At 44.1% G+C, this 12793-nt stretch overlaps 1 long non-coding RNA gene across 2 annotated transcripts in view; it reads right to left on the reverse strand.

The window, feature by feature from the left end:
- LOC146714104 (uncharacterized) overlaps positions 1–12793 on the reverse strand; it is a 112195-nt gene that overhangs the window by 8303 nt on the left and 91099 nt on the right. The gene's annotated exons all lie outside the window — the stretch shown is intronic.

A 12793-nucleotide genomic window follows, 5' to 3' on the forward strand; every position in this document is an offset into this window, starting at 1 on the left:
GGAGTTTGGAGTCTGACTGTTTGAGGCTGTGGACAGGTGTCTTTTATACAGATAGTTCAAACAGGTGCCATTCATACAGGTAACGAGTGGGGGACAGAAAAGCGTCTTACAGAAGACGTTACAGGTCTGTGAGAGCCAGAGATTTTCCATGTTTGAGGTGACCAAATACTTATTTTCCACCCTGATTTATGAATAAATTCTTTACAAATCCTACCATGTGGATTCATGGATTTTTTTTCACATTCTGTCTCTCACAGTTGAAGTGTACCTCTGATGCAAATTACTGACCTCTGTCATCATTTTAGGTGGGGGAACTTGCACAATCGGTGGCTAAATACATTTTTGCCCCACTGTAGCTTACTAGGGTATATTAGACTTAACAGTTACTATATACAGTAATTGACTTCTATACATTTTACATCAGATTAAAACCTTGGGTGTAAGATTCAGATAATTTATTAAAAGCTCGACATTTTAAATGAGAATAAGAAAGAAAAGTATGTCTTTGTGCCCCCTTTTCCCGGTTAATGCCCTATCGGCCCCCCTGGCTAAACTTTGCTAGATCCGCCCCTGCACAGTTACCAGCCGTCAGCTACGTAGAAAAAGATCCTGGTGTAGAAAGTAATATTAAATAAATTCTAACAACAGCTTATCAGGGTTAAACGTGCTGCTGTTGTTCAGCCGCTGGTTTCCTCTTTCTGGCACGAAGTGGGACAAAAACAAAGAAGAGAGACGGAGTCGCGACAGAAAAGCCGATCAGCTGATCATTGATCAGTTTCATGAGTGAAATAGCAGCAAGAAGAGGCAGTCGCTCCATATATCGTTTGTTAAGCTTAATGCGGGAATGCTTTACAAACATTCAGAGATGAACTTACACACTTGCTTTACTTCTCTCTGGGATAACTTCATCGGAGATGAAATGCTGGTTTGGTAGCGAAGCTACAAATACACACAGCCGCTCTATCACGTGACCACACTGAGCCAATGTGCTACGGTTATCTGCTCTCTTACACTGTTAAGGTTTTCCCATGACTGGTCACTGTATGAAGGTTAAACATAGCCAGTTGTAAGAAATATTATTCATATTTGTTGTCAGTTTGTTTATATTTTGGGGTATATTTACAAGTTTATTTGTAGGTTAATATTTTGTTTCAATGTTTTGTTTGTTATATGTTACCTTGTTAGTCAGTAAGAGCTGTAGGGCCGTTTTGTTTGTATAAATAAAGAGACTGGTACAGGACCAGCATGCACTGGGGTGGGCCTATGGTTTTTTTTTTTTCTTACCAGAGCAGGAAGTAACAAAAATGGATCTTGTTATTGCTTGCCAAACTGGATAAATAAACCATAAAAACGCAACTTCCTCGTTTGGACAGTGGACTTCTTTTGCCTGCGAACGAAATAGTATCTCGGTGCAGCAGTGGCTTGTGGACTTTTAATTGTGGGATGTTTGGTTTGTCAAGCAAAAGGAAATGCCACTACAAGATCTTTAAAGTACTCCCTCCTCCTCCTCTTCAGCACATCTGCCACCACAGCTGCGTCTCCTGCACAATGCCAGCTTTTATGAACGCGCTTTAGTGTTTAGTGTGCACTTTAATGATGTCGACGTTTTTATAGAAACAAATGATAACAATGACTATTCACATGTGATTTTATATTAAGACTCCCATTTGATCTGTTTTATTTAATCTATGCTATCCTGTATTTTTAGATATTTGTATATATATTTTCTCAATAAACTGTCCAGTTCCTGTCTGAGTGAGGACATTCGAAAAGGCCTCCTGTTAGATTATCAGGAAAGTCTGGACATTTGCTGATTGCACTGTTTTGTTTTTTGTTTTTTTTAACGAATCCTTTATGTATCCGAGTAATTGAGATTCAAATTTCATTTTCAACAGAGACCTGTCCTATTATGGATTTCAGTTTATGTTAAAGGTTCATCTTTCCAAACAAAAGCTTTTAAAAAAGAAAGACAACAGATCTAACTTACACATCATTTACACTCCAAAAGGGAGCTGAAACACTTCTTTATATTTTACTACAAAATCTTCAGTCTCAGGATGTTGGCCAAAACACTGGCAAACGTTTGCCCATAAATGTGTTACTCTCATTTCCCTGCTTTCAGCTTTTCAGATTTAACACTGCAGTCAGCAGCTCGATCTTCAATATGAGTCATGCAACTTAGCAGGTCTCACAAACAAAGCCAACAAGCCTGAGCTCTCCACTCATGAACTTGTGAGATACAACGAAAATGACATTTGTTCACCACACTTCAGTAAAGCCACAGCCATGTAAGTGTAAATGGTCAGAGTTTAGTTTTATTGATATAAAAGCATCCAGTCTCTGGGACCGCCACAGAAGTTCTCTCTCTGAGCTATTAGACCTCCACTGTTAGACATAAACAGTGGAGGTCCATTAAAGATAAGTGATGTCACATATCCATACATAAATTAAACTGAGGAACGTGTAATGTCAATCAGGCTGTTTTCCAGCATTATTTTAATAAGAAACCTGACACGCCAACAGAGATTTACCCTCAGCCTGAAAAATGAGTGCTGCAGTAACAAAGACACAGACAGGCTCAGAGACAGGCGCGCACACACAGGCTCAGAGACAGGCGCACACACACAGGCTCAGAGACAGGCGCACACACACAGGCTCAGAGACAGACGCCCCTCCTGTGACTCACAGCATGACCGCAAAGTTAGGAGAAAAGGCAATGCAATTGCATAGGGAAGTTTGAAAGTACATTTTGGGGGGGCCTAATCGCATAGGAGTGACATATCAGAATGCTCAACCCTTCAAAACTGCACCCAGATCATTAAGAAATGCTTTTGATGTAAATGCATTCATAAAATATAAAGTTATACTTAGTTTAAAAGTTTACACTTTGTCAGGGAAATGGCCCCACGGGTCCAATTTTACACACTTGCAATACCACATTTCAACAGTAGGGTGTCAAGTCGACACACACATTTACACACGTTGTCAGGAAAAGTCACTTCCAGGGGACCAATTTTACTTTTCAAAAAAAAAAAAAAAAAAAAAATCGCACTAGGCATATCAGGAGGCTGTTTTCTATCCATTGCAATGAGGTGAGTGAAATCTCAGGTTGTGAATACCACCAGGTAGTAAATACCTGGTGGTATTCTCTCTCTCTCTCACACACACACACACACACACACACACACACACACACACACACACACACACACACACACACACACACACACAGAGTAGTATGAATGACTCACAAGCAACCAGAGGCACTTGTATATAAAAGGCGAGTGAGCTCCTGGTGGTTCACTTCGCTGCCGCACTGACAAGATGAAACTTTCTGCCTTCTTTGTGTTCATTCCTCTTCTTTTTCTCAGCGGCGTTTCTGGGAAACTGATTCAAGCCGCTGCAGGAGACGATGTAACGTTTCCCCTTACAGAGGAGTGCATGAAAGGAAGAGGCACGCTGAAACGTCGCCTGCAGGACAACAGCCTCCATTCAGTCGGGGATCTCGACGGCAGCTGGAAGCCGGCTCCAGGTTATATTAACAGGTTTTTCCAAAGCAGCGACTCTGTGATACTGACCAGTGCAGATATCAGTGATGAAGGCTATTACGAGTTTGACTGCAACAACAAGAAAGAAGAGAGTGCACAGCTGCAGGTATTCATACCTTCTGATGTTTTTGTACGCGAGGGCGAGGATGCCATCCTCCCGTGCCGCTCCATCACAGCAGGTCAGTGGGTGAAGTCTGTGCGCTGGAGGAGAGATGGAGAGGTGGTGCTGGAGCTGGATGTCAGGTCGGGGAAAACCACATATGGGAACGGCTTTGATGAAAGCCGGGTCTCAATACCATCAGACTGGGACCAACGAGCAAACCTGACCCTCATCATAAACACCGCTACGCTGTCCGCCTGCACGTCTCCACACCACCAACACCACCGAGCACCACATCACAGCCTACAACCACAGAGAGGGTAAGAACACAGACTGCATTCGTTTTAGACTTCACTGTGAACATTAAAGGTCTACTGAGGTATTCTTCCACACAACCACACATTCAGCCACACACAGTGCAGATAACAGATCAACAAGATATGTTGTATATGGGAAAGGGAGTGGGGGTTGGGGGGGGGGGATTAGGCGTTTAGGGCAGTCATGGGCTCTGATAACATAGTCTGTGTCGTAATAAAATTCAGAAGCCCACGTTTTTCCTGTTTTGTCGACATTCTACAATTTTCTGCAAATTTAATGTCACCATATCTGCTGTCCAAGTTTCAGACTCTTCACTTAACTGATGCATATAAATATCTCATCTTTATGTTGAGCTTTACGTTGTTTTATTTTCACTTTAACTGAAAGCATTTAAAGTCAGTTAAAACTGCTAACTAACATTTCTGCTCTGTCTTCTTGTCCTCTGCAGCCATCAGAGTGCTCCGACTGGTCGTGGAGAACATTCTTCATAACGGCAGCTGTATTTGTGATCGTTGCCCTGCTTGTTTGGCTCTGCTGGTTTCTGAGGGACAGGATATTCAATGTGTGCACTTGAGATTTTGGTGGAGGATCCTCAGAGCAGGAAGAAATAAACTTGGAAAATGTTACCATTAGTAATGGTGACGGACACCTCTGCAACGGCACAGAGGAGGGAGGAGGAGGGCCTGAAGAGGGCAGAGAATCAGACTGTGAACAACAAAACATAATCAAGTCAAACCCTGACTTTATAAATGATGAGTCAAAAACAAAAAACAACTCAACCCTTAAATTGTAGAAGAAGCTTCTGGGATGAGAGGTGAAGGTCCACTCACTTTCTTTCCAAGCTCTTCGGATCACTTTGTTAAATCGTTCACTCTTCATAACTTTACTTCACTTTTATTTATTCAACTTACTTATTTACAGAGATGGGCAGTAATGCGTTACTTGTAATCTGATTACTTTTTTCAAGTAACGAGTAAAGGGATTACTATTGCAAAATCGGTAATTAGATTACCGTTACTTTCCCGTAGGAACGCTGCGTTACTGCGTTACTAAAACCGTGATTTTTTTGCGAGAATGTCTCACGATAGTGACGTAAGCGAGTGCGCCGTTCGTGACAACAGCTGTGTGCAGATCAACAATGGATAATATATCGAGTACTGGAGAGAGTATGAGCGTGCAGCGTTTAAAGCGTGGAAGTACTGACCTTACTTTGAGTTTGATTCCATAAAAAGTGACAAAAACATTAGCGTCCATCGTGCGTGGGAAGAAAACTTCTTTTTACAGCGAAAAAACCCCTAAACTTCCAAGCAAGCACCGAGTGCGCAACGACGTAATGGGAAATTCACAGAGAAACTCGCGGATTCTTCCACTGACCGCTGCACACCTGCACCAGGGTAAACCTCCACCTACCCTGCTCCTGCTTTACAGGTGAAAATAGAGCAACAGGACCGCTGAGTCTTTGACTTTATTTATTTTCTGCTGTGTTTTACTTGCATCTATTTGAAAGAGTGAGTGTAAACACAAAAAATATTTTATTTCATGTGCTGGAATGTGTAGAAAATAGGTTTAAATGTTAAACTAATTTATTCAAGTCAGAGAATGTTGCATATAATTAAATTTTTGCCAGATGCATGAAGTTAAAAGATTAAAACTGATAAAACAAGTTAAAAAAAAAGAGACTTCTCCATTTGATTACATTTTGTATGATGGATTATGTAGAAAAAGTAGAATTGGGCTAAAATATCTATCGCTTTATCACCTCTTCAGGTTGTAAATCGTGTTTTTAAAAAGTAACTAAAGTAACTAAGTAATTAATTACTTTTGAAAATAAGTAATCAGTAAAGTAACGGGATTTCTTTTTTGGGGAAGTAATCAGTAATTACTCTTATTATATTAAAACTATTCATTTACAGTGAGCCCATGTCTTGTTTGTTTGTACAGATTTACAGTCGTTACTCTTTTTACTTTGCTCTTTATAAAAAGCTCAGGGAAGCTGCTGTGTGCCAATAAGGTTGAGTTGATAACAAAGTGACACTCCCCTGATGAAGATTAAAGTCATTCAGACATTTTGTTCATATTGCACATTGTACATATTGAGACGTTTTTTAAATGATTGCTGGAGGTATTTGTGTGAAATAAATACAGCAAGGAAAAAGTTCATTCCAAAGATATTTGAGGAAATAACAAGTGAGGCGGAAGCAATGAAAATCAAAGATACAAAACATCAGCAATATCAGCTTGTAAAAGAGCAAACAGGGTCTTTGTTCTACACAAAGACCTTCATTTACTTTACTGCATCCTCTCCACCCTGAGAGCAGGACAACAAGCTCAAACACTGACAGTGTATTTATTTGGTATGAACCTGATAAGATCATTAAACAAATAACAGTAGAGATGAGTTCAGTTCTAACTTCCTGACAACTGCTCAAGGGTCTGAAGTGTCTCTGAAGTGTTGCTGATCTGTGCATGTAAAGCTAAAAGTAGACTTCAGATTTTCATTAACCATTTAAACATACAAGGAGGTAGTGTTTCTTTTCTGTTTATGGGTTTGTGGCCTCTGTCAGTAACTGTTCTCAGTCTTTACACATCAATTTGTCAGCTATTGCCATGCAAAACAAGGTGTGTGCACACACAAGGCATCAGATGAAAGTACAACAATGATTCAATGACTTTGTTGTTAACTTTCTCGCAGTGCTTACATACTGTTCGTCTGCAGCACTGCTTACTCTCCTTACTCACTTATCAGCACCACTGCTGTTCGTTTGTTGTATTTGTTATAATCTCTATTGATCTCTATCAACAGTTCTTCTAATATTGTTTTGGACTGAAGTAGGTGTGAAAGGAGGCGTGAAATCACTTTCAGTGTGAGAGCAAACAGAGACTGAAGCATGTCTGTTATATCTGAGCTTTTATGAGCCCGCTAATGCAAAGAAAGCTAAGCTATGCTGGACTTGGTTTGTAGTTCAGCCCTCAGGGTAGTGAAACCAACTCTACATGTGGAGTCGAGACACTCTGTGAACATCAGGAAATAAGAAATCCCAAGCCATGCTGATATAATCAGGATCTGCCTGCATGAAACACTCAAGAACAGAATCTCTCGCTGATTTATTTCTCTTTGTTTGCTGTTAGATAGGTGTGTGTACACACTACAGCAGTGTGTGGCAGCAAACATTGTCAGATTCAACTGACTCAGCACATAATGCACTGAGAGATTAATGCAGTGTATTCTATAAGAGTTGTCACAGTGGGACAGAAGTTTCACCTGAACAGAGACATTTTACTTCCAAAGAGGTTTTGCTTGGATCCTCAGATCTGATCCCAACTCTGCTAACAAAAGCTCCACCGGCTCCACTGACATCCTGAAACATGTACGAAAGCTTCAACTCTCGGATCAAACCATGAAATTCTGTCTGCTGCTGAGAATCAGATGAACCCAGAATCTCAGTTTCCTCCTTTTCATGTTTAGAAACATCAGCTCATCATCACTGGATGTCGACTACATTTTTTCACAGTGGGTTTTTTATGAGCACATATAGTCTTTATAGTCGTGGCTGGAGGTCGGGGCTGTGTGAAGGCTGATCTAACATCATCAGTTATTTTGTATTTTACCAGGTCATGAACACAACACTCTACTTTGTTTTTTAAATGGAGTAATTTAAGTTTGTTACACACAGTGGCTAACAGTGATGACTGACCTCAGAAAGTGAGAGGAAGGACTCCAATCATCCAGCTGGTCGCCATGGTGACCAAAATTATGGAGGCACAGAAGCACAAGGAGGAGGTCAGGACTCAGAGTGAAGCTCCTGCAGCAAACAAACATGTGAATGTAAAGTGTTTGATGGTTTTCAGAGTGAAACACAAACAGGACCTGAAGCTGTGAAAACTACACTAATCAAACAAGTCTGTTGACCGTTGTTGTCATCATCATCATCATCTTCATCCATCTGGCGTTTGAGCTGGATTCAGTGAAGTGAATTTGGACCATGTGATCAGTTGACCTGAGGTTTCTTTGTTTTTGTTGATTTAACAAACTGCATTAAAATTTACCACACGCTACTTTGTCCATTAATGTAGAAAAATATAGCCTTTTAAATTCAGATGAACATATCATACAATACAACAACATGAACCTCAATACCACCAGGACAAAAGAGCTGAAAGTCTACTTCAAAAGGAGGAAGTCTGTGCTACAAGTGCTACAACCCATCAGCATCAACAGGGAGTTAGTTGAAAGGGTGTCAAGATTCAAGTTCCTGGATGTGCACATAGACACAGACCTCCAATGGAGCTCAAACACCTCAGTGTAGAAGAAGGCCTAACGGCGTCTCCATTTTCTGAGAATCCTCAGAAAAATGGACCTGAAGAAGGAGCTGCTGATCGCCTTCTACGGTTGCTCCATTGAAGGTGTGCTGACATACTGCACCACAGCATGGTCAAAAAAAGCACTTCAGAGGTTCATTAAAATGGCCCAAAAAATCGTTGGACATCCTCTTTCCTCCCTGAACGATCTGCACAGCATTCGCTGTCTCATGAGGGCACGCAGCATCCTACGGGATTGCACACACCCAGGACACCGGGTGTTTAAGCTGCTGCTGTCTGCCAGGAGAGTCAGGCTGCTGAGGTCACAGACAAACAGACTCAAGGAAAACTTTTACAATAGTCCTAATCAATGCTAACAGCTGACCTGATTGGCTACCTCCCTGGACTTTAACAATAATAATATTAATAACAACAACGTGCAATAAACATTCACTCTTATTTATTTATTTATTAAGTCATTTATTTTTCTTTTATTTTGCTCATACTCATTCGGGGCCTTGGGTCCTGGTTTGTGTGTTGCTGGGGTTGTGGGCGGGTGGGTGCATGGGGGCCCATCCCTGGCGCAGGGTGCCGCCGGTGTGTTGAGCCGCCTGTGGGGCTCTTCAACCGGTGGGGGAGATTGTCACACCTTGCAGGAGCTTTCCTCCCCTCAGGAACTCTCTGCAGGAGGGGGAGATACAGGAGAGGTGGAGGAAGATCTCAGCCTGGGCGTCTATTGTCTCATGTAGTCTGGAAGATGAGTGGATGGGGGGGTGGGTGCAGTTTTCTCTGTGGTGGGGTTGGGTGGACTGTCCCGGGCTCTGTGGGGCCGGGGGGCGCTGCTGTGCTGGGCCCCGGTCTGGATGGGCCTGGGCCCCCTTTTCCCTGGCGGGTCGCGGAGTATGGGAGTGCCTACTGGGGTCAGCGGGGGAGCTGGCCCCAGGGAGGGGTCACCTACCCCTCCCTTCCTTCCCTCCCCATCTCCAGCTGCCTCCCTCCTCCCGCTCCACCACAACCACCCACACATGCAGGGCCTTGGAGTAGGGGTATGTCACCAGGGTGCAGAGGAGGCTACCCCCCCTCTGTCCCCTTCTGGCTGCCTCTGCCTCAATTTTATCCCACAACTTAGACATTCACATTACTCACACCCTCATTACACATACATATAGGATCTTGGGGGTGGGCACAATACACGGAGTCCAAGTTACCATCAGGGTGTATACCTCACCCCTGGCATCGTTGCCCACCTCTCAATTTTAAATACATGTAGACATTGAGGGCTAACAGGAGGGACTATGCGCTTACCTGCTGCTCTCTGGCAGGTAGCTCCATGCCCTCCTGGGTTTTAATTGCACCTTAGAACACACATGCATCAACACTAGAATGAGCGGGTGGAGGGAGGTTTGGAGTCTTCTCTCACCCCCATTCTCTGCGGCCTGCTGGAGCGGGGGGGCTAGGAGGAGTTGGCCGTCCGGCTGTGGTCTGGGGTGTGGGGCCTCCCTGCTGCTGCGGAGTCGGGGCGGTCTGCCTCTCCCCACCGCAGGGAAAAGGGTAACACCACCTGGGTCTGGGTGCAGTTCCCCCCTCCAGGGGCAAGGGTACCTAGACCCGGTTTGTAGAGTACGCTTGGGGAGTGTGATCGTGTATACAGCGTCTCTTTATGTCTGTCTCCACGTCGGTTGAGTGTGAAGTGCACATGAGAGCATGAGGGTGGGAATGGATGTTTGTGTCTGTGTGTGCCTGTATGTTTGTGTCTATATGTCAGGTTGGGTATCAGACGCCACCTCTCTGGGGACATCTCAGGCCCTCCAAGGTTTGGAGGCCTATCTCCACCCACCACCACTTCCCCTGCCGGTGGCGGACTCCCTCAGGTGTCGGTGTGTTGGTGGTTCTTTGTATCTGGGGGTGGGCGTCCGGGTACACACCGGCTCACTCCTTGGCGGCCGCTTATTGGGGCTCGCTCGGGCCATTTCGGAGGTGGGGTGCCCCCGGCCTCTCGGCCTGGGGCTCGGTCACTCAGGCACAGCTGGCTGCCGGCGGAGCTCACGGGCGCGTCACTGCAACTCCCCCTGGCTTCTGCTCCGCGGCTGCTGAATGAGCCCTCATCTGGGACTCTCCTTAGCTCTTACTGGGACAGTGGCGCAGCTGCCCCTCTGTGGTTCTTCCTTGGTCTCTTGTGCTCTGGGGGCCTCTGGATGTCTGGAGTTTTGATCTCCTCCATACCTGCTTGATACCATAAAGGACAGGGCTGTGGCTCCCCACACTCCCTAGCAGATCATTACATGGAGAAACCTTTGGAATGCAAGCATGCTGATCCACACAGGTATGCACACAGGTGTACACATGGGTATTCACAGACGTGGACTACAGCTTTCTTGGCTGCTGCCTCAAAGCACACTGTGCGCTGTCTATCTTGCGTGCTGCACAATATCGTTTATTATGTAGTAATTATTGATATCTATTGCTAGCTAGTTTATTGTGATGGTGCTTTTTTTTTTTCTTATTATGTTGCTCTTTGTTGTTTGCTTTCTCTTCTGTTTTTTTTTCTCTCCATACAGGTGATCCAGGTGTTTTTTTTTTTGTTTGTTTGTTTGTTTTTTCTCTCTTCCCCCCCTTCTCACTGTCTCTTCTCCCCTTTGGTTTTCTTTCTCTCCCTCTCTTTCATTCTTTCCCCCTGTCCTATCCCACAGTCATGTCTGTCCCGTTCACACTGAACACTGGTGCTCCACAGGGGTGTGTACTGAGCCCTCTCCTGTACCCACTCTACACCTACGACTGCACGGCCACTAACAGCTCCAACATCATTGTGAAGTTTGCGGACAACACTACAGTGGTGGGTCTTATCACCAACGGTGATGAGACGGCTTACAGGGAGGAGGTCAGCGCCCTGACCCACTGGTGTCAAGACAACCATCTCACCCTCAAAGTCGCAAAGACAAAGGAGTTGATAGTGGACTTCCGGAGGTGCAGAGAAGTACACACCCCCATCACCATCAACGGCGCTGCTGTGGAGAGAGTGAGCAGCTTCCGGTTCCTTGGAGTACATCTGGCTGAGGATCTCACGTGGTCAGTACACAAACAAAACAGTGAAGAAGGCGCAGCAGCGCCTCTTCTTTCTCAGGAGACTGAAAAGATTCGGCATGAGCCCCCGCATCCTCAGGACCTTCTATCGCTGTGCCATTGAGAGCATCCTCACTGGATGCATCACCACCTGGTATGGCAACAGCACCGCCTACAACTGCAAAGCTCTCCAGAGAGTAGTGCGGTGCTCTGAACGGATCAGACTACTTCCATCAGGAAGGAGGTTCTGCAGCATCCGGTCCCGTACCAGCAGACTGAGAGACAGCTTCTTCCACCAGGCCATCAGACTGCTGAACACTTCATAGACACCTCAGCTTCACTACTGGAACTTCAACATTATGCACTCCATACTGTACAGTAATGCCACTGTTTTGCACATGTCTCAACTCTGTATATTTTTATATATTTTATTTTATTATTTTTTACTATTTAATTTGTAAAAATGTGCGCGCACACACACACACACACACACACACACACACACACACACACACACACACACACACACACACACACACACACACACACACACAGAAAAATATTTAGTATACACATCCAGAAATGCATACACTATTATATATTGTACATATATTTATTAGTTTCAGGTTGGCCATTCTTGTATTTTGCTCGTTTGTGTTGTTGTGTTTTGCACATCTCTGTTGCTTGTGGGGCTCGCACACAAGAATTTCACTCACATGTACTGTACCAATGTACCTGCACATGTGATGTGACAATAAAAGTGATTTGATTTGATTTGATTTAAGAACTGGTTGTTTTGTATCCTGAGTTTAATGGGAAGTTGTGTAAATCATGTTTGGTTTTTTTAAACTAATTTTCCACGCCTAATAACAATAACAACATTATAAATGATTACAGTGAATAAGGCTAATAGGACCAGAGCAGAAAGATTTACTGCTGCAGAAGCCTCGAGAAAAATCTTCAAGCCCCACAGGAGACGAGTCAGCATCACACACAAAGATCTCAGCGAGATCAGACACGAACCTGGCCACAAGTTCCTGAAGGAGGACGAGGGCCTGACTGCTGAGAGTAATTTATGCAGAGAGGGGTGTTCACCCACTACCCACTGGACACAGAAGACTGTTGGATGCTGATTGGTTGGGAGTTCATACAGAGTTCACCAGGAACAGAACTACAAACTGCATATGTGACCCACAGCTGTGATATGAGTGTTAAGATGCCTGCTGCATCCTGACCCACAGCAAATGTGACAGGAACTATTTTCCACAACACAACCCACCACAACCAACACTTTATAATAAACCTCCCTGAACAACAGACAGCCCTTCTTTACACAGTGTTGCCTTCATAGTTTTTTTTTTCATATTTTTATTGAGAGACAAGTGTACATTAGTTTTTCTTACATGAACAGATACAATAACACACCCAAAACCTAAGAAGAAACCCAAAACCTAAGAAGAAACCCAAA

Source organism: Copadichromis virginalis, linkage group LG3, assembly GCF_057382275.1.
Source record: "Copadichromis virginalis isolate Kocher_CV1m ecotype Utaka linkage group LG3, C_Virginalis_male_GT1.1, whole genome shotgun sequence".
In the NCBI taxonomy this organism is placed as follows: domain Eukaryota; kingdom Metazoa; phylum Chordata; class Actinopteri; order Cichliformes; family Cichlidae; genus Copadichromis; species Copadichromis virginalis.